General features: G+C 43.3%; 1 protein-coding gene across 3 annotated transcripts in view; it reads right to left on the bottom strand.

The window, feature by feature from the left end:
• The window catches only part of PAG1 (phosphoprotein membrane anchor with glycosphingolipid microdomains 1), a 113,089-nt gene extending 93,429 nt beyond the window's left edge, over positions 1 to 19,660 (bottom strand). For all 3 annotated transcript variants that reach the window (XM_031050505.2, XM_031050506.2, XM_005150824.3), the window contains exon 1: positions 19,563 to 19,660. The gene's annotated coding sequence lies outside the window, so the exon portion shown is untranslated. The remainder of the gene's footprint in view (positions 1 to 19,562) is intronic.
• Between the last annotated feature and the right edge of the window lie 262 nt (positions 19,661 to 19,922).

Below are 19,922 nucleotides of genomic sequence, written 5' to 3'. Positions count from 1 at the left end.
GTAGAAAGAAACAGGTCTGCTCAAAAACAGAAAGTCAGAAGAGACCATCTTTTGGCAGAACTATACAGAAAAGTCTGTACCGCTAAAGCACATTCCCCTCCAGAGCCAAGTTCATGCAGGACTGCAGGTATGCAGCCACAGGAAAATACAGACTTTGGGGACAACTGGGCCAGAATATATCTTTTGCTTTACCTTGTTTCCCAGCTCTGCTAACACTAATAGAACAAAGCAGAAGAGCAATAAAATTGACTGATATCACAGGATAGTTCTTTCAAAATATGAAGCAATAACACTGTGCCTGTTAAGGATATGATACCAATTTATGTGAGCTGTGGATTTTGTTCAAACTGTCTTTAGACACACCAATGGCTGGAGGGTCTGCCACTGGGAATTCTTACGCCCACAGAAAACCAGACTGGCCTGTCCTGTAATCTTTCACACCCAGGGTCTGCAGAAGGCTGTGAGGAGTCAGCTACAGCTCTGCAGGGTGTTGACAGGTCTCATCCTTGCATTGCCTCCAGCACAGCTACTGTTCTCCAGTTACAACCACAGCAGTGGGATAAATGACCCTCAGCATCTGCTGGAAAAGATAGGGAAAAGACTGGCAAACTACAAAGCAAGACGGGTGGCCAGATCCTTTGGGTACTTGTGACGAACGGAGAAAAACCACCCATCTAAATAAATAAAGGTCTAACCCCTGCTAGAAACACTCAGGCACTGTTGTCACTACAGGTCTGCCTAGGTTTCTGGAGCCTGGCAAGTGAAGCAGGGGTTGGGGGGGGGGGCTGCCTTTGAACCCCATACCCAGCTGCTGCTCCTGCAGAAGCCACACTGCAAAGGAGGGACAGAGACAGGAAGGTGGGGGACACACATGCCCCAGTGTCACCCTGGTGTGTCAAATGCACTGTATACCCAGATCCGAGTGCTCGTGGGTCCTCTATTCTAAGCATGCCCTTAATTATTTCCATAGTAACTGGTAGGTACACAACCACTCCCCTTATGCCATATTCTCTTTGTGCATTTTAATTTATGGAACTGGTGTGCAGAGCCCAGGAAAGATGACAGTGAGATTTATTTCTCTATTGAAAAAGCTGCAGAACTGATGCTGCTGAAGAAGGCTGCTGCTGGAGTTAGAGATGCATCAGTGTGAAATAGTGTGTTGAAAACCTTTCCCATGAGCCAGTATGGAAGTAGTTTTTAAAGCAACTCAGCAATAAACTTAGATGTCAACAGCAGCCTCTTTGCCACTGGGAAAAAGCGTGTGTGTGATGTGCCTGATGCAGTTATTCCAATAAAGTCTAATTTCATGTATTTGGCTAGAGCAAGTTCAAGGGAAGGTACTGGGTGGAGGAGAGATAAGAAAGGCAAGAGAATAAGCAGTAGGCATCCAAAACCATAAAAGTCGATTTCCTGATATTCCACCTACCCACAGTCCTGTGCCCAAATCACCCTTAATGCCTTCGGCAGTGTTTTCTTCAGTCTGTCAGTGTCAGAGATACTGAAACTTCCACTAAAGGAAGGTATCCAGCAAGAGTTTACTATATGCACCTTGAAAGAAATGCAGGAGAACTTCAGCCTCATCTTTTAATCCTAACACTGACCACTATTAATAGAGGTATCTAATTTACTGATTTCAAATTAAATCAAACAGAATAAGCTTATAAAAATATTGTCCCAGAATTTCCCCATACCCTGCAGAGTACCCTAAAACAGTGTGTGATCTGGTTCACAGCTCTTGAGCCAAAACTAAGAGGTGAGGGTATTGTCTTCAGAGACCTTCCTGTAGTAATATCCCAGTGAATCCGTGCCACTCCTTGCTTTGACACTGCACCATTTACTTCTGAAACAAAGAAACCAATTTCAAAAGTTCTGGTAATTTTAGGAGTGTTTTATATTAACTAGGGATTAGATGATTTCCTGCAGATTCAGGAATATTGTTTCTGTGCCTCCTACCACTTTTTGCCTTTTTTTTCCTTCCTCATCCACAGGCTGATCTGCTACCTCAGACTGCTCCTTTGCCTACAAAGTCACAATGTGATTAAAATATGCATGAAAGAGTAAAGGTCTCCATGCTCCTCTGTAGTAATCTCCCATACTGACTGTATCTTAAAGGTAAACAAATACTAGAAAGAACTCCCTTCATCTCAGAGATCTCAGAGGGATGCAAGTTATTCCTTTAAAAGTGAGGTACAGCAAGATACAACTAACAGAATGGCTAACAGCACAACAGCCAAAGTGTTCTCTTCCCAATTAGTCCAGACCCAGCTGCAAGGAACCAAGGTCATGTGATATATTTTAAAATTTGCTCAAACATAGTTCTCTTCACCTTCCTCCTAATGGCCCTGCACAGGCCAGTGCTTAAGCTGCCCATGGAACAGAGAGCACAGATGACAGTCATTGCATGCTACGGTCTTCACAGACTTGCCTTTAATCAGGCAGCACAGTTCAGAGCCAGCTCAAAAAATGTATCTCACTAAGAAAATACCCTGCATCACAGCCACAAAGAGCTTGCTTCAGGAAATCTGCAGACAACACTGAAAAATGCAGCAATTTAAAAGGAGCAGAATTGGACAGCAAGAGCATTTACCTTTTATCTGAAAATTATTCATGAGACACTCCTACAAAGTGTCAGACAGCAGCAAAGCAGTTCATCTACTATTGATAACCCAGCATTCCCCAGCCATCAATAGCCATTTGTGTCCTCCTAAAGTAAATTTAGCTTCATCTTCATTATTTTCTGTATTGAAAGACCGGAGGTATATTCATGAATGTTTACGCAATGGCAAGAGAGCATGGTATTGTATGTTTCATTACACTACCAAAGCAGAATCTTGTTCAGACACTGCTAGTGTGTAATTTCTGTCTCTCTAGAAGCTGGAAGGCAATCATTAGCAAGTTGGATCTGGCAAGTTTGTATTATCTATCTGGTAATTACAGAAAGATGGAAAAGCCTTAAAAAAATTCCCTCCAACTTCTGCATTTACTACACACCTGATGAAAATACTATCAACACTTTAAGCTAAATTCGCAGATCTTTCCCATAAACCATTATTCAGAACACATTAGCATTAGCATAAAATGTATTAAATAATTATTAGAGGCTGTACCAACTGTATTTTATCTTCCCTTCCAGCTTCAAAAATATAAACCTGTGCAATGATAACCTGAATGCCGGAAAACATTTTATTGATGCTGATGACAAGCAAGGCTACTTGGTAATTTGTTAGGCATTACTAGCCCAAATGAACGCTACAGTACAGCTTAGTTCTTCAAAATATGTATACCATTATTCATACTGTGGCAGCACCAAAAGATAATCTCATCCTCCAGAGACTGCTGTAGAAAAGGACAGAAAGATGAGAGACAAGGTGGTGGCTGAAGGCATACATATGCATACGTATACAAAGTAATTGGGACCACTGGTCTGTGTCTTATAATCTCATTTATACATGCTTCAGGTAAAGAGAAGGCTAGGAGGTGCCAGGAAGATCACAGAAGCTGGGACAAGATGGCGACAAAAGGAGCTGGAAGAATAGAAAGAGAAATCAAACAGAGCAAGGAAAGTGAGGCCATGGAAGAGAGACCGTCAATAAAGAGGTTCAGCCAAAAACAGTGGTCAGGGATTAAAAAGAAACCCCAACATATAAAGGCAAGGCTGAGAGTGCTGGGAGCAGAGTGCAGGAAAGGTCTGTGAGGTGCTCTGGCTGCTCTGCAGGGACTTCACACACCCCAGCATTTCTTGGACCCCCAGCAAGCCTCACATCATATCCTGAGTGATGCCAGCTGAAAAGGCTCCTTATCTCTCTGGCTTATATACCATTTTAATTACGGCAGTTGTCAGGGCCCTGGGCAGGTTGTCCCCATGGGGGCTGGCTGCCTGGCTCAGGACCAGCGCAGATAACTGGAGTGTCCCTGGGGAGCCCCCTTCAGGCCCCAGCCCCTGCCTGAGCTGCAGCACCGCCAACCCCCATCTCAATCCTTGCCTGTTGTTCTTTTCAAAGAAGCTTTTGGATAAGGTATGGCTACAAAGGCTGCAGTAGAAGCACATCAGTGCATGCATCCTGCTCCATACCAATTCCCAAAGCTACAGCAACAGATAGATTCAATTACCAAGGTAGACGCTAGCCCAATTCCAGGGGATTGGTACATAAGTTACAACAAGATGCTGGAGCCGCAGCCCCATCACATTAACGTTAATAAATCATTTTATGCAAATCTCTTATCCATGAGTGAGGGATGTACAGGAGAGGAGAAACAGTGCTGTACGGAGATTCACAATGCATGGCAAATAGGCAATTTAAGGTAAATCACACAGTTCAGTTATACAAGACACATAACCTGGGGAGAAAGTATGTAGCTTCAAGGTCATAAAATACTTATAAATAATACAGCCTTCTCATGAAATATCCAAAAGGCCAGGCACCCATTTTTCCCATTATTTTTCTCCACTTACAAGTCACAGGGAAGACGAAGAGGAGTATCTTATCAAGAATGAGCTCATTTTGGGGGAGGAAGATGGACTTAGACAGTAAAGTTAGTAGTTAAGGGGCTTGCAAGCAGGATGGCCAGTAACTGAATGCAGCAGGACTGCTGTGCCCATCCACCTGGAGCAAAGCAGTAGCAGTCAAAAGGAGGAAGCTGCAGTGGGCTTGTGGAGAGAAACTGTTGCCCTGGGAGCTCAGACCCTCCCTGTCCCTGCCAGCCTGCTCAAAATCATCACTGGCTTTCTGCTAAAAACTTTAGAGCTTTTCAAGTGTGATTCAGTGCTCGGATCCACAAATCACAGCTGGCGTGATTCATGAATCTGATTTGTGATTTCTGGACATCCACGTGCGTGGTGTGTTTTCTGTCAGCAGAGCCTCTTCTGAGCTCTGGCTATGCTGTGTGCAACACAGTGACACCTCCGTACTCAACTCTCCAGCTTCTCTCAGCACTTCTATTGCGATATGTCAGCAGCCTGACACCTTCTCATCTTTGTTACGCAAAACACCTGCTCAAATTCCCCTGTGACCAATTCAACTAACTTCTCATTTTTCTAATGTCCTGCCTGATGACCCTTGTATGCCCACCAGTGCTCTTGCAGGTATCCACCTTTTGATAGATACATACACAGTTCATCGTTGACTTTTATGTTGCAGACTCTTTGGTCTTCAAAGTCCTTTTGAGATCTTCATGCTCAGTTTGCATTTGATTCAACAGTCTGGCTGGGTTTTTTGTTGAAATCATTAGGGGCAGATACCCATATGTTTGAGAACATTTTTATATTCTGAGTAACTCCTAACACTCATGCTTTCAGCAGACCCCTGTTTCTGCTTGCTTACAGACAGATGCAGATGCCTTATGTGACTTTTACAACATGTTTAAGCAGCCTCCCATGCCAAGCCTGAGGATATTAAATTTATCCCTTGTTCGGGTGTGGGAAAGGTATTTTAGTGTCTAAAAAGCCCTAGAAGTGAAAAGATAAATACACACGTGATTCAGACTTTTTCTAAAATTCTTTCAAGTCTTGGTGTGTATTTTCTTTGTATGACAAGTGGTACGTCTGCCTAATTGCAACAGGAGTGTAATTCTTGAGTTCACTGCCCATGCCACATGTGCAGTGCAGGACAAACAAAATATATGACAGGACAAAAAAAATCCCTCTGAATTCTTTTCTTATCAGCTACAGATATTAGCATCACTGTCTCATATCATTTAGCTGCAATAAAAAAAGGTAATAACAGAATAGTTTTCCTCAGTTTTTTGAGTATTGTGTTTTTTACAGGAACACAAGTAAAATTAAATGTACTTCTACTATAATAAAGAGCAAATGTACCACCAACTGTCACTTTATCTATGCAGTCACCTCTCTGCACCAGCAGTTTGAATGTATAATGTATATGGCTCTAGAGCCATAACAGGGTATGACCATGCAAATTCCAAAGTGATAAGAAATCTACCTTTTTAGTTATTATGGAAATCTTCTTCATAGCTATTATTCATGTACGCTCTGGTCTATCAGCCTTCGCAACCTTTTGGCTAACAATAAGGTTTGTTTCTGAACCTTCCTAAACATTTTAAAATGAATTAGAATGCCATGTGAACTCCCACCTCCTCCACCCCCCACTCCCCCAAGCATTTTTTCTTTCCCACACCACATACATTAGGTACCAAACCCAAAGAACAAAATCTCTTTTCGTAGGAACAATTATCTCTCTTGGCTGAACATGTTCCTAAGTCTACACCCACCTCCCAAGACAGATTTTAAGTGAAGTTTTCACCCATTTTGCAGCTCAGTAAGGTCTTGGCCACTCTATCACATATGCAGCTGTTTCTCTTTTGAAGTCTCTGATATTACCAGTATATTCAAAACTTAAAGGGTTCCTAAGCTCTCATGTATGCCTTTAACTGGGGTGGAACTGCATAAAGGTTTAGTTTTCATCCTGTCCTAAAATGTGAACGCTCCTCCTCTTCCTTTGAGAAAATCAAACAACTTACATTAAAACTGCTCCTCTTTCTCCTGAAAAAACTTTATCCCTGTCCTGGAAAGCTTCTTACAGTCTCCAAGGATTGCATTAGAGCAATAGTATTTACACTGAGAAGGCAGCACCAGTATATCTAAGACCAGGCCCTTTGTGAATTTTAAAAATCATGAATAGCAAATTAATTCATATGAAAAATGCTTCAGTCCTTAGTTTGCAAACAGAGTCAGGGAATAAAAGCAAATTGGACATCAGTAGTCAAAGGGTAACTCTATTGTTGCTGTCTTGTTGCCAAAGATTAAAGCCATGCCTGTAATTAATACAAAATTAGCTTCCAAGCCAAAGTAAGAAGACTAAGGTCACTGATAACAGCTCCACTGCTCCCATGTGCATAAAAAGCAGCACATTTGGTGGGTTTGTTTCCAGGCAGCTGTTAACTCGCCAGGAGGAGGAAACACACAGTGGCACACCGTACCATTGTGGTTTACAACAAAAGCCCTCTCTGTAGGCTTGTGTTGATAAAAGTACCCTGCTTTGAGTTTTAGACATGATACCGCTTAAGGCCTATTAGTACAACAGCTAAGCTCAGCACCTGATCTGCTATTTCATAGAGGCACATGGGACACAACGCTAGCTACAAATGGCTCAGAAATGTAGCTAGCAAGAGCCAGGCTTTTAAGGAAATACTAGAAAAAAGCAAGACAGGAGGCTTGCACAATAACTCTTTTTGTCCAGTATTCACAGGCTCAAGTCACTGCAAAGAATGAAATTTTTCCTTATTTTTCAGACAAGTGGTCAGAACAGAGATGAAATGACTGCTTTTTTGTATACACCCTGCAGGAACAGGAGACAATGACCGATACTGCTTTGCTGCTTTACAGGAGACCATGTAAGAGACTTTTTGTTTTAAAAACTGAAGGTGAAAAAGGGGGAGTGACCTGAGAAGCAGACATAAGGTACCAAGAACATGTCACTATCCCTCTTCTGCAGTGAGATGGACAGTCTTTTTCAAACTTTTAAAGAACAAACTAGGAAGCTGTTAGTTTAGAATAGGTTCTCTTAGAAGAAGTCTCTCTGCAAAGAAGGTGGCACAGAGGTGCTCCTAACAACCACCACAGGATGGCTGATGTTGGAAGGGACCTCTGGAGGTCATCTGGTCCATCCCCCCTGCTCAAACAGGGCTACCAAAAGCCACTTGCCCAGGAACATGTCCACATGGTTTCGGGTTACTTCCAAAGACAGAGACTCCACAACCTCCCTTTGCAACCTGTGCCAGTGCTGGGTCACCCTCACAGTGAAAATGTGTTTCCTGATGTTCAGAGGGAACCTCCTGTTTTCAGATCCACTAGAGAAGATCACGCAGGTAAGTGAGGAAAAGGCAAGTTCAAGTTTGCAGTGTACGAATTCAGGCAGTTCTCCACTGCTTAGCAGAAACAGCAGTTGCAGGAAGGGAAACCAGCACTGCACTTCCCCCTGCCACTAAAACCTCGCTCTTCAGCATATGACTGACCCAGTAGCACTAATTTTTGCAAGAGCTTGCTCCTCTCTGCATAAAATCAGGCTGATACAGATACACACCACAGGCACTGGAGCGTAATAAAACCAGGTAGCTAAGGGTTTAAATCTCTCAATAGTGGTCATTTACCTATAGCAATCTTCACACTTCTTTTATTAATTCAGTCTAAGTACCAGCTGACAATGAGCTGCAGGGAGCATGACTTTTATTATATGATGAACACTAACATTTCAGAGTTATACCTCAGAACATCGATTACTACCTACTGACAGATAGCTTAAGCACAGCAATTCCTGAGGGGTTCTGTTGTTGAAGGTTTTTTATTCCTTGACTCCAGTGAAAGGAAGCCTTTTCTGTTTAAAGCTGTTTCTTTCTTTTGTTTTTTTTTTTTTGTTTGTTTTTAAGCATCAGTGTAATTGATGATACAGGCTAACACTTGATATAGAAAAGACAACTGCTCTGTGGAGCAGGGCACACTTCATGCCTGCTAGAACACAGAAACTGCAAACTGAAATTCTCCTTCTCAGGGAAACATAGCGCTGTAACATAACACTTCTGCATAGTTCCGAAAACAAAGTGAAACAAGTTTTCTTGGTTACTGTGTTTCCTGAACAAAATACTACTTACTGTTCATATAACTCGTGCTAATTTTACCACTGTCCAAGAGCTACTATTTCAATAATTCCCACAGCTGGGAGAGCTAAGAAATAACAAAAATCAATCAAGGGTTTCCAGGTTCCCAGACTGTCAACAATGAAGTCCAAGCCTTCAGGGCTTTAGCATCCTGGAGTAGCTACAAACAGCTCCTCAGGCCACCTCATTTCTTCATGAGGCCACATCCCATGGTGCCAGGTAACTCCAGCACTTCCAGGCTCTGTGGTCCACAGCTGTGGATGAAATCCCTAGGTTGCCTGCCTCCAGAAAACCCCTAAGTGCTCCCTAAGTGTAGACCCCCACCACTCCACTGTCTGGCCCCTGCCCTCCCCTGCCAGCATCTATGCAGGTGCTGGAAACCACGGCATGGCCAGGTGGGTCCATCAAGACCACCCTGTAGGAGCCCAGGGGTCCCACCATTTGTTTTGCAGACCAGGCTTTTCCTCCCAGGCTAGCAACATGTGTTGATGTGCCTGTCTGGAACCAACCCCACCACGCTATATGTGCATGCTACGCCTGAGCTCCACATAAATGGGAAATACACAAATGCCGAATTATTTGCTATCTGCCCCTTTGCTGAGTTAATAATTTATGTAATTTCCTCATAATAATGACCTCAGTTTTGGTGGGAAATCAATCCTCTGCTTCTGAGCTAGCATGCTTTTTCCAGTACTTCTCTAGGGCTGATTTTCACCAAACCTGCTGAGGAAGATAACAAGATCACCTGTGAACTAGCATCTGTCAATTCACTGTAACTGGTCAGACCTCACACCAGACCCAGTCATCACTTCTTTCCCTGCCATTTATCTGACTGTTAATGCTAATCAATTCCTGGTGTGTTTGCTCTCCAGAAATGAGATGGACTTCTTAGGCAAAATTAAAGATGGAGTCACAAGTGAGTAAGAGCTTCATGGTTCACTACACAAATTAAAATACACAACTAATACTGAAACATAACTCAAGAGTTTGATAGTAAATCTTCATGTTAAGAATGGGGGAAAAAAAAAGATTAATTCTTGCTTTTACTTCAGTCAATATAATTGACTGGAACAATTTAAAAGATTTGACAGACTGTCCACCAACATACTCTGGAAAACTGTTGCACCTCTACATAACTAGCATAAAACCACCTCTCAGTGCCTTGGCAAATCTCATGTACTAAATTGCCAGGAATATTTTTTTCCAAATTCAGCTACACTGGCAACACCAGAAGGTGACTTTGTGTACATCCTATTTGACCCCCAGGGACATAGCTGAGAAAACAGACAAAACAAAAGGGAAAGAAAAATCACAGTGGAAAAAACAAACTGCATTAACAGGCAACATTTGAAGTACAGATTCATTTATAAGTGGTCTATAGGTAATTGTTTACCTCAAGTCCACATGCATAGTGTCACATGCTACTATTCCCTTGAGTGATTAATTAATCCACACAGAAGAGCTCTGCAACATGTTATGTCACAGGAGTCATGAAATGGAGGTCACTGTGCCAGCTAGCAAATGACACATTAAAAAGAGGGGGAAAGGGCAGAAAATGCTCTTTATGCTTTCCACTTCACTGTGAATGTGAAGGATTTATTTCACTAATCCATGGCTGGCTGTGTCAGGGCTACTTGGAGATGCAGAGATGGAGAGAAACACCCGATTTTCAAATCCCCTCCAGCTACATAAAGGTAAGAAAGAGTGCTTCTACCCCCACTGGGCTGCTACTGCAATACTGCCTGTATTAGACCAACATCATTTTCTGAAAAGGCTAAATTAGGGGAAGGCACAGTTCCTCCTGTAACCAGGACAGTCAAATAAGATGGCCAAGACATACATTTTTACAGCATGCACATATGCAATTTATTTTGCCTGCCCAATTACAACGTTATACCCCTATGTGACTGACGTGAGATGGAGGAAGTATGCAAGTGACCTTGCCTATCCAAATATTAGCTTGCGTAGACTATTTAAGCATTAAGTCATAACTTACCTTTCTGAGGGGAAAAGCAGTGTCCTTTGTTACAAACTGAACTGAAAATGAGATGGTATCTGACTGTACCAGTGTGAGACAATATAGATACCTAGTTTGGTCTTTCTGTATTTTCTTCTTCTTCTTCCTTAGGCAAGCAAATCTATAAAGCCTCTCATCTAATGTGTTAGATTAATAAATGATGAAGCTACAAACAAGAGAGCCCAACCTTCCATGATTTGTGCTTAATTATTTCACATTTAACAAGAGTAAAGGAAAATGAAATTAATTTCATCCTTGTAATTACCAAACTAAATGACCCAATCTTGCCTATTGTAACAGATCAAAACAACACATTTACATTTACCAAATCATCGTAAGAAGTAATTTTTACTCTGAATAGCTTTTTGCAATGTATTAGCTTCCATCCCTGGAAAAGTACCTACCAAATCCTGCAACAGAGGTCATGGAGATAATGTTTTTCTCCACAGCTAGGCTCTGGACCAGAGCTACTTTTAAGCTAAGCTTAAAGCTGAGCTGACATCACTAAAAAAAATAAATATATATTTCAGAATGTGCTTGATGAATATTCCTCACAAAGAAAGCCTGGAACCCCAGGTTTTCTTACAGTATGTAGGCTCTAACAGTCTGAATGCTGGTCTCTGCACTGTACTAGAAGGAAAAGTAGCTAGTATTTATTAAAGGAAGAAACTTCTGCAGTCAATGCAATTCATTAGGACATCATAGAATCATAGAATAGTTAGGGTTGGAAAGGACCTTAAGATCATCTAGTTCCAACCACCCTGCCATGGGCAGTGACACCTCACACTAAACCATGTCTCCCAAGGCTTCATCCAACCCAGCCTTGAACACTGCCAGGGATGGAGCATTCACAATCTCCCTGGGCAACTCATTCCAGTACCTCACCACCCTAATAGTAAAGAATTTCTTCCTTATACCCAATATATACTTCCTCTGTTTAAGTTTTAACCCGTTACCTCTTGTCCTATCACTACAGTCCCTAATGAAGAGTCCCTCATCAGCATTCCTGTAGGCCCTCTTCAGATACTGGAAGGCTGCTATGAGGTCTCCATGCAGCCTTCTCCAGGCTGAACAGCCCCAACTTTCTCAGCCTCTCTTCATATGGGAGGTGCTCCTGTCCCCTGATCATCCTCGTGGCCCTCCTCTGGACTTGTTCCAACAGTTCCATGTCCTTTTTATGTTGAGGACACCAGAACTGCACACAATACTCCAAGTGAGGTCTCACAAGAGCAGAGTAGAGGGGCAGGATCACCTCCTTCGACCTGCTGGTCACACTCCTTTTGATGCAGCCCAGGATACAGTTGGCTTTCTGGGCTGTGAGTGCACACTGAAGCTGGCTCATGTTCATTTTCTCATCAACCACCACCCCCAAGTCCTTCTCCTCAGGGCTGCTCTGAATCTCTTCTCTGCCCAACCTGTAGCTGTACCTGGGATTGCTCTGACCCAGGTGTAGGACCTTGCACTTGTCATGGTTAAACTTCATGAGGTTGGCATCAGTCTACCTCACAAGCATGTCAAAGTCCCTCTGGATGGCATTCCTTCCCTCTAGTGTATCAACTGAACCGCACAGCTTGGTGTCATCAGCAAACTTGCTGAGGGTGCACTCAATCCCACTTTCCATGTCACTGACAAATATGTGTAACAAGACCGGTCCCAACACCGATCCCTGAGGGACACCACTTGTTACTGGTCTCCAGGTGGACATTGAGCCATTGAACACAACTCTTTGCATGCGCCCATCCAGCCAGTTCTATATCCACTGAGTGGGCCACCTATCAAATTGATGTCCCTCCATTTTAGAGACAAGGATGTCATGCGGACAGTGTCGAAAGCTTTGCACAAGTCCAGTTCTTAAGATACCATCAATAACAAATTCTTTAGCAAATCCTTCCTGCATCTCCCTCACGCTCCAGTCCCCTGAACCAATGTGCTCGTGTGGCAGCAGGTATGACAGTGTGGTGTAGGCACCAGTGCTCCTCTGCAGCCCTCAACCCCAAATCTGCACCATTCTTCCACTGTTCTTCCTAACTCCTGCTCCCACTGCACATCTGACCTCCGCACCAACTCTCCCCCCTACCATGGTACAATTTCTAGAAGAGGGCTCCAGGTCACCCTTCTCTGTGTATTTCTTCCCCTTTGAAGCAATTTTACTTGGACACATGTAACAACTCCCTCTCAGCAGGACACCAGGTAAGGATTCTCCACAAAGTGGCACCAGCCCTTTCATACATCTCTGGAAATAGCTTGCCTGAGGCAACTGAAGATTCTCCTGTGCCATTTTCTATGGCCACAGCCTGGTGGTGGCTCACAGCCATGTGACAGAAAGCATATCCAGGTCTTTCTTTCCTTCAGTCATTTCCAAATGATGAGTCTCTAATCCTTTTGGCTTCAGCTGTAAAATTCCCATTGACTGAGAATGGATTTTCCACTGATGTAGAATCAAGCATTTCGACCACACCATTACAAATTAACAGAAGAGAGCTCTGTTAATCCTCTATAAGCAAGCTTAATCTTTGGTTTCTAGCAGGAAGAGTGAAGGGCCTGTTTTCTCCAGTATCAGCCAGAGGGCTATTATTATTTCAGAATTTTATTCTCATTTTATTTGATTGACACCAGTATTTTTTTTTAATTTTTTCTTTTTTGGAAGACACAAATCCGGAGACCACCACAGATACACACTTCTGCCAAGTGAAAAAGTTTGAGCTGTGACACTGAAGCTGAAAGCTAGGATCAGCACGCTGGGACTTACAGTTACTCCATAGAAAATGCTGTCATCTGGAAATAGCAGATTGACGAAGCCTTTATAGCATTCACCTTTCAATTAAAAAAGAGCAACATATGAAACATCACATTAAAATAGCTGTAAGATTTGTTAGGGTGCTCTCTCAATGATGTGATTTGAACATTTCCTGTACATTAGCAATAGTTAGGGCTATTAAACTGCAAGCAAGTGTTAGCACCTTTAAAGACTATCACAGAACTTGGCTATTAACTACAGCAATCAAGTCATCAGTAAGATGAACTGATGTTTCATCAAGACTTTTTCCCTTAAAATGAAATTTTGTTAGATCAACTCAAATACACATTAAGTCAGTGGATAGCAGAACAACCCTTTTGTTTTTTCCAGGAAAGAAAACCCGCCACTATGCTTCAATGTCTGGTAAACAGGAGCTCAAACCAAGCAAACCCTTGCTCAAATGGGAAACCAGTGTTCACAAAGACTTGTTCCATTGCAGTCAACAGTCTGAGCTGCTTAACAGTGGTAAAATCTTGAAAGATCAAACCCAAATATTTCAGTTCTAATTGGTACTGCACATCAAATGAGCCTTAATTTGACGTCATGTCCTGCAGTGCACCAGACACAACCATTCATTGATCTAACAATTCATCACTGCTTCTGTGCTAAGATGAAAAGAAGTCTTAAACACAGCAGCTGAGTGGTTCTGCTAAAACACTGGAATGCCACATATCTCCATAAGAAAATAAAATGTTTATCTTTTGTCAAGCATTTCATTGCTGCTGTTTAGTAGATGACCTTTTGAAAGAAGCAGCAGAGGCTGACATACACCTTCATTAAAGCAGTGCCTCCTTCTTCCCCCTGCCTGCAAGAACAATGAGCATGGGAGGGGAGAGGTGAGCAATCCACCAAGTAATGAAGAGAGTTTGTTTCAGGGAGTTATCAATTATTTATGAGTAAATCCCCACATGAACACATCCAAAGCTGAACAGTTTTTAATATGTTTCACTTCTATACACATGGCACAACACAACCAGATGTGAGCTAAATTGGATGTCTGACTGTTTGAGGAGTCAAATAGTGAGTTGAAGCTGGGTGTTAGTAAATCACTGTTATGTTTTTTTAAAGTACAACAGTCTCCTGGATTTATAGCTCTTCCACAAAATTCCTCCAACACTCACAGAAACTATTTTTAAAGTATTTCCCACTCATCAAGATCTCTGCAGAGAAAAAGCTCATATCAAAGAATTTCTGTAATTATGCTGACACAGTTGCCTAAGTAGTCTAATACTGACCAGCTTTGAATGAAACTTTATTCCACACAGAACAAAATGGACCTGAACTTTTCCTGTTAAGACAAGACCAAGTTACGGTTTGGTTTTGGCTTTTTTCCCCTCAACACAAGGGTTATCCTTTCCAAAACAAACCACTTGTCTTTAAAATAAAATTGTTTCATAACTGTGTTTTTAAAGAGAAGATCCGAAGACTCTTTCTGTCATACAGGAAATGCAAACATTACACCTTGGTCTTCATAAAGCAAGGACAGGAAGACCAAACAGTTGTATTTGCTAGGCACTTTTTCCACGAGAAGTTGTTAATCTATTTATAAATGCCATCACTGAAATCAGCCATCCTGCAAGTCTTGAAATGAAACCAAGTCTACTGTCATGCAGTGAACATCCAGATCTGCAGAACTGTTCTTTGAGATCCTTTTTTCCACAGATTCCAACCAACAAGATGATGCTGCTGCAGTTATACTTCGATGACTGTGTTATAGCACGTGGTACAATGGTTCCGAGGCCACCTTTAACACCAAATTCAGGTACACTGTGAAGCTGGAAACCAGGCTAGAGCACTGCCAGGACATACCCTGCACAGCAAGGCCCCTGCCTCTCGAAGCCTCATCTGCAAGCTGCCTTTTAAAGAGAAAAGTCTGGGGAGAAGCCCTTCAAATAACTTGTTCTAAACATGTGGAATGAGCACTTTCTGCTTGTTTTGCAGAACTGCAGGAGAAGAGTCAGGTCTCTCACACACTCTGTCCCCTCCCATTTAGGCTAGCCCTCACGTCAGCACTTCCACAGCTCTACTCCCACCCTAGCCTGGCTAAACTGCTTCAGTACCAAAACCAAAAACCAATCAAAACCCAGCCACTTAGAAATCCATTTTAGATGTGTTTGCATTACTTTAGAGGGTTTTTTATGTGTTGGGATGAAAGAAGCCCATTAAGTACATCTATATTTACTTCATTAGTGTGTGGCTCTTGAAGTTGGATGAAAAGATTTACTCTGGGCACGTTTGTTTATTCATCAACATCAGCTTAGATATGTTTTCAAAGGCTGATCCTCATATTTACATGAAAGCACACACTTTTTTTTCAAGGGTTTTATCACATTCTGAGAGCTGGAAAAGGACAAAAGAAACTTCTGTGAGAATTATGAAATCAAGGATCAGCAGAGAAACAATTCCAATAAATCCCAGTTATTTACGGGAGTGGAAACCACCCTTTCCTACCTGGAGTCATTCTTTTTCAAACTGCAGCTGTATCAACAGCCCCAAACTGTAAGTGAATGACCAATCGCCAAGCCCCTAGCCTACAGCCACTGGTACGCTGCTTTAGGCAGGAACGCCTGAGGAGTTAACCCAATCTGAAGCACAAGAGTTTAGCAAACGTAGTCTCTGAAATTTCTGTGGGTTGGCTTTTTTTTTTATACCTGCACTTAAACAAGAACAATCAGATTTTTTTTCATAGGTGGTGGTAAAGAAGAGCTCTTTGCTGCTGGTAGCAAAGCGTTATGTAAAAGTATAGCCCACGACCAACCAGCAGTACAAGTCCTAGGGATCTCCGACAGGAACCCAAACATGACTTGGTAATTGCATGCTTTTAATATCAAATTTTTATCCTTGAATTATGTAAATATTTAAATTACGTTTACGGACACTATCTTTCCTTGTGAGTTTACACTTTCCCACAGAAGACTTCCAGAGTGATTAACAACCCTGATCTTTATCCTTCACACTGACTATTCATTCATCCTTTCTAAACGAATACTGCTTACATATGACCCAAGAGGGCTGTAACAAGGCAGTATTTATCTTCCCTAACAATCTACCGCCACCGCTTTGATTACAACTTGGTTATATCACATCCAGGAAGCGAGGGAATGCCTCTCATCACCTTCACCTGACAGCTGTGCTTGGTGCACCTTTGCAGGAGCAACATTTGGAGGTCCCAACACCTGCAGCTTGCCCCCCCAGCCCAGGTAACTGTTTTCTGGGAGGTGAGGGGCTGGGGGAAGATGAACTGGATGCAGCGCACATACCCATGAGACACCTACAGAGGACTCATGGAATGGCACAGCAATTCAGAGCATGAGGGATACCAGGATGGAGATGGGGGAACGGCAACTAAGGACATATTAATTCCTTTCAGTTAAGCTCACAGGCAGATCAGCAGGCTTCAGCTTCCTCATCTGGATTTTACAGGGCCTCCAAAAGCCTACAGGAGTGCACAGTAGTTTCAAGTCTATAGAGATTTTTACTAGCAGTAGTATATGCAACAGTGTGCGCTGCTCACCCTTTATCCATGTTCCATGTAAGCAGTATCTGATCATACAGACATTTATAAATGCACCATTTTCCTATGGAAGAAGCCATCCTGAACTTCTTTAAGCTTTTTGGCATCGTTACACACAGTTAAGACCTGCAACCTTGGGATGCAGAGATGGGCTGCAAGCAGCCAGGTAGCCTGTCTGCAAGCTACAGGCTGTACAACCAGGACTCCATCCAACACACCTTCCCTGGTAGCTCCAGGCAGGGCTTAGGCCAGCAGCTGCCATTCATTCAGCATACACTCAAACTCGGGAAGGGGCTCTCAGTCCCACTATGGAAACCTGCAGATGAGGGCAGGAATTCTGCCCTCCCACCACCATCCTAGGCTGAGCTACCTAGTAGCCTGCACTCAAAATCTGTTCCTTTCTCAACATCTAGAAGCAGAGGCATCACTACAGCAGCCTAGGTAATAGTATTTGAATGATTCATTGTTTCAATCAAGCGTTAAATAATGTTTTCAAGCCTTTCTCGTCTATTAATCTTATTCTTATATTATGTTTTGCAGTTACAACTGAAATAGCGTTGGCACCACTTTGAAAAAGGCCCTCCATTCTCCATCCCTGTCCTAAATAGACAGAAAAAGACCATCCTCTGTTACCGCTACTGAACTCTACAGCATTTTACCAGGGGTATCAACGAGCTGATAAACAAATTTAAGTCCTTTGTGTGTCACGAAGTCCACAAAGCCCCAGGAAAGAGTGCTCCTTAACTGAATGCCACAGTACAGCCAGTAAGAAGAACGCAGCTACATTTCTTGTGAATTCCTCAGAACAGTGCTTCTTAAAATATAAATTAGCTCTAGATTTTCTTATTAGGACTTGAAATCCAGTTGCCACTCTCTGATCAATATAACTTTAACAGTAGAATAACTTAAAGCTTAAGTTACCTAGTAGCAGTCATCTGTATACAATACATGATCTAAAGCCACATTCATGTTCAAATGCCTGGCAGTAAGGCTTACCAGGAGTACTGTGCCTTAAAATGCAATGCATTACCTGTTTCTTCTCCTCATTAAATGACATTTCATAAAAGGAACAGAACAAAAGATAGGTGAGCTTGCTCAGTGTCATATCCCACAACCTTTACTCATATGAGCAATGAGTTGCCTTTAGATCAGCTTCTCATTCAAAAGTTGCAGATCCCCACTGCTGACCTGAATACTGATTTTATGTTAATAAAATCCTGTATTGAGACACTGCTTAAAGATAAAATTGCTCCTGTACTTCAGGCCTGCAATATATTGTCCATACTGTACTCACTGTTTCCTCTTCCCCTGAGGGCAGGAGACACCCCTTACATGAGATGCTTCACACTCTGCAGAATTTGGCCTTTGTTGAATAAGTTAACACCTGAATTAATCACTTATCCAGTTAAGGGGAGGCACTTTTGCTATCATGAAGCTGCACACCTCACATATAGGTATATTTATCAGGGCAAAATTGTTAAAGATGTAAAACAAGAAACCCTGAAATTTGAAGTTTCTGCTACTGTGTTGTCTAAGAGAAGCAAATACAATGAAAATGTACTTCCATTTACCTACTGGGTATCTTTAGCAGAGCTCACTTTTGCAGATGCTCTTAACAGGCACTGCTCCAGCCATTTAACTGCAACGCAGACTTTGAAAGGACTGAGGAGGGTTTGCTTCTGGTTTCACAAGGCACACTTATATTTTTGACATACAATTTAATAAAGTAAGAACGCTGGATAAAAGGCAATTGAGCATGGCTGCTAGGAACGTGAGGAAATACTTTCTGCCAAAATCTTATCTTTGCTCTCACTCTTTTTCTGCATTTATTACTTAATGGCTCAGTATCATTTCAAAGGCATTATTTCCTTTTATAAATGTAATCAACTCAAGCATTCATCATCACAGATGATGCATTACTCTCCTTAAACCCAAACCTCTAAGGGACAGGTTAGAAAGAAAGGTTAAAGAGCTCTATCGTTCAAAGCATTATCGTTCAGACACCGATAAATCACTGTTTGTTTATTTAGATAATAGGCTCCATTAGCGTATGTAACATCTCAATCTACACAACTTTCTTGGTATGATCGTTTGCCAGCTTTCTTCCTTTCCCATCCTAGAAGCACTAAGGGAAGCGAATGCTCCAAACCGAGCAGCACACCCGGCAAATGGGGTGCCCGGACTCATTTGTGCGCTCAGCTCCCTTCGCTTTGCAAAACAGCCTCTGCTCTCCTCTGGTGATCCCTTCCTCTTAGAAGAGTTTCCAAGACCAAGAGCAGATGCCACTGACAAACAAACTGGAGTCTGTCACCATGCAATAGCATGTGAATGAAAACGCGGGGCTCGCCCGCGGGGGATCCCACCGCCGGGGGATGTCTCACACGATCCTGCCCCGCACCTGTGACCGTGCCGAATTACCTTCCCAGTCACCACATAACCCGCAGCACAGAACGCGGCCAGACAGAACAGCCTCGCAGCCCTGCGGCGGCTCCTCCACCGCCCTCCCGCAGCCGCGCAGGGACCCGCGCCCGCAGCGACAGCACCCCGCAATACACACACACACATTTCCCCCTCCACCCTCCAAAACACAAGCACAGCAACTTCTCGCACCGCCCCCAACTCACCGAGAGGCGCCAGCCCCGCGGAGGGGCGCGCCCGAGGATGCCGCCTCCCGCGGAGCGCTGCCCGGGGAGTGCAGCCCGCAGGGGCCGGGCACCGGCACGGAGAGAGAAGGAGGGGACGGAGGGAGGGAGGAGCAGCAGCAAGTTGCGGCGCGTCTCTTCTTCCCTCCTCTGCTCTGCCCAGTTCTCCCCTCCCCTCCCTCCTCCTCCTCCCCACCGCGATCCCTCCCCTCCTCCGCCCGGCAGGAGGGTCGGAGGGAAGCGGTGGAGCTGGGCGGTCGCGGAGCGCTGCGCGGACAGGCGCGCGGCAGTGCGCATGTCCCCGCGCGGCGCTGAGAGGTGAAGGATGCGGCAGCGCGGGCC

This window comes from Melopsittacus undulatus, chromosome 1, assembly GCF_012275295.1.
Source record: "Melopsittacus undulatus isolate bMelUnd1 chromosome 1, bMelUnd1.mat.Z, whole genome shotgun sequence".
In the NCBI taxonomy this organism is placed as follows: domain Eukaryota; kingdom Metazoa; phylum Chordata; class Aves; order Psittaciformes; family Psittaculidae; genus Melopsittacus; species Melopsittacus undulatus.
This window is presented reverse-complemented; position numbering and strand designations above follow the sequence as displayed.